We start from the raw sequence: 3,050 nt of genomic DNA on the forward strand, positions 1-3,050 counted from the left end.
GTTGGGCAATCCTACTTCCGTAGTGATACTGCCTCGGAAACCCAAGGAGGGGTCGCTATGAGTCAGGGCTGACTCGATGGCACACAACAACAACAACAAGCTGAGTATGATTCTTTACATATTTAAATGCCTGGAAGAAAAAAAGAAAAAGAATATTTTGTAACTTATAAAAATTATATGAAACTCAAGTTCCAATGCCACAAATAAAATTTTATTGGAATGCAGCCATGAACATTTGTTTCCATATTGTCCATGGTTATTTTTTCACTACGATAATATGGCTTAGTAGTTGCCACAGAGATCATCTGGCCCATTAGAGAAAAGTTTTTAGACCTTTGGACTTGATTAACTAAGAGTAAGTTTGAACCTTGAAGATTAATGTTGGATTACTATTTTTCTTTCTGTATTCATAAGTTTTTAACTAAGAAAAGTCAGCAGGGCAAGAAGGAACAATTAAAATTGCAAAAAAAAAAAAAAGTACTTGAGAATTGAAAATCTTTCTGGAATGATTAATCTGTAGATAAGATTAATAAAGATAATTATCAGGGACACTGGTGAATAGCTTCACTACCAAAGTTGGGTAAAATTGAATTGCTCTACCTCATTTTCAAGTTGAGAAAAAAGAAACACAATTGTATGTATTAAATTGTATCCTTCAAAATATATGTTAGCATCCTAACCCATACAACTATGAATGTGTTGTTGTTGTTATGTGCCATCAAGTCAGACCTAACTCATAGCAACGCCTCCATGGGTTTCCGAGGCAGTATCACTAGGAAGTAGATTGCCCCATCTTCCTTCTGAGGAGTGGCTATAGGATGTAATTTAATGTGACTTCCTTTCATAATACTGTTATGTTAATGAAGTCAGACCAGCATAGAGTGTGACCTAAAGTGAATTCTGAATTAAATAGCAGCATAGACACAGAGACAGGGAAGCACAAACGCAGGGAAGATAGATGCCATGTGAAGATCACCAAGGAATTCCAGGGCTACAGAAGTTGAGACATAGATCTTCCCTAAGAGCCTACAAAAGAGAGGGAGAGAGAGAATTTGCCCTGGATTAGAATTTCTAGCCTCATGAACTGTGAGAAAATGAATTTCTATTCTTAAAGGCACCATTTGTGGTAGTGTGTCACAACAGCACTAGGAAACTAAGACAAACAATAAATTGAAGGAAGGAGAAGATTTTAAAATAAATTAAAAATTTTGATCAATGACTTCATCCACAACCTCATTAATATAAAATCACAAACAAGAGCTTGGATAACTTTTTTCCTTCATATTCCAGATCTACACACCAATTTTCAGGACTACATACCTTTATGTCCTTTGTTAGTACATATGCAATAATTATCAGTATGCAAGCTATTCCTGCAAATAATAATGATTAGTGTTATAATTATTATTGCAAATATTATGACTGATTATGTTCTATAATTTAATTTAAAATTAGCAAATTTGATGTTTTTAAACTGAAAGCATTTTATTTTAATAAAGAAATATTTTATATTGAAATGTGACATAGATACATACACAAATAATAGATATAGCTTGATAAATTATCACAAAATTTTTGCAAAAGACAGACTATTACCAGGACTGCAGAATCAACTTCTATGTCTCCTCCCAATTACTACTTTCTCCTACTTCAAAAGTTAACCACTATCCTGTCTTGTCTCTTTTCCAACTTTATATAACTAAAATGTATTCTTTTGTATCTGGATTCTTTCAGTCAACATTATAAGAGTCATTCTTCTTGTAAGTGTAGAATATTTGTTATATGAATATACCAGTAATTCACCCTGTTTCCGGTTATTGGCTATCATGAATCATACTGCTATGAATATTTGTATATGTCTTTAAAGCACTATTAAATTGTAAGTTAGTGCAGGTAGTTCCAGGATTACCAGTGTCTGATTTATGGATAACTCCTATATGCCCTTTAATGCTATGTAAATTTGCCCTCACTTTGAAAGGATTGAACGAAGCCTTGCTCACAATATTCACCTTTACTTGCTGCATGTGCAGACTTTAATTCACTGAAAGGGCTTTAAGCTGTTTCTGGAACTAAAGTAAGGCTAAATAAGAATAGTGTGCACCTGTTCTGACTTATCTACAAATTTGACTTAAGGACACATTTAGGAATAGATATTGTTCATAACCCAGACACTGCCTGTATATATATAAAATTATTGTTATTAAAGAAAAAAAAAAAGAGGGAAAAGAAACATTCTTTTCATTTCTTTTGTTTTTGACACACATATGCCAGATATCATGCAAGGGCTACTCTGAATACATTGATGAACACTTTATAATCTGTTTGGAGGATTTTGAAGCATAATGGAATAAGACAATGTTGTCAAAGTATGGTCCCCTGACCAGCAGCACCACATCAGAATCAACCTGAAACTTGTTAGAAATGTAGATTCTCAGAATCCATTTGACTCACTGAATCAGAAACTCCAGGGGTGAGGCCCAGCCATCTGTATTGACAAAAATTCCATATGATTCTTACAGAACCATTGGGAAGGTGAACCAGGAGAAAATTAATCCACAATATGTAGATGTCTTTTATAGAAACCAAGGCAGTAGATGGTAGGGCCATTTAAACCAGCATGGGCAAATAGGGGAGGTTTGCTAGAGGAGGCCATTTGTTAATCAATTTCTAATAAAGACAAAAACCTTCATTTAGGCGACTTTAGCACCTTTTAAAATCATAATTAGGGACAACAAATATGTCCTGGCTTTTCATTTTTCAAAGCCTATCTTAAAGCCTTCTGCTACCTCTTGGTCCAAAGTAACCTCTACCAAGCAAATATTTTACAACTAGGCGATGAGGGAATAACCTCAGGTTCAACAGTTATAATGATATTCTTGCCAACATTGGGGCTCCACAAATTCCAAACCTTATTTATTGGGTTTATGATACATGCCATATCTTATCTAGATAATACAATACAAATAGTCAAATACAAATAGCCAAATTCCTTCTTAGAAAATCATTTTAGCATGGTTGATAATTGTACAGACTGTAAAGATACCATGGTT

The sequence above is a fragment of the Orycteropus afer genome, unplaced genomic scaffold (assembly GCF_000298275.1).
Source record: "Orycteropus afer afer isolate SDZICR_OR568_19922 unplaced genomic scaffold, OryAfe1.0 scaffold00523, whole genome shotgun sequence".
Taxonomy (NCBI): domain Eukaryota; kingdom Metazoa; phylum Chordata; class Mammalia; order Tubulidentata; family Orycteropodidae; genus Orycteropus; species Orycteropus afer.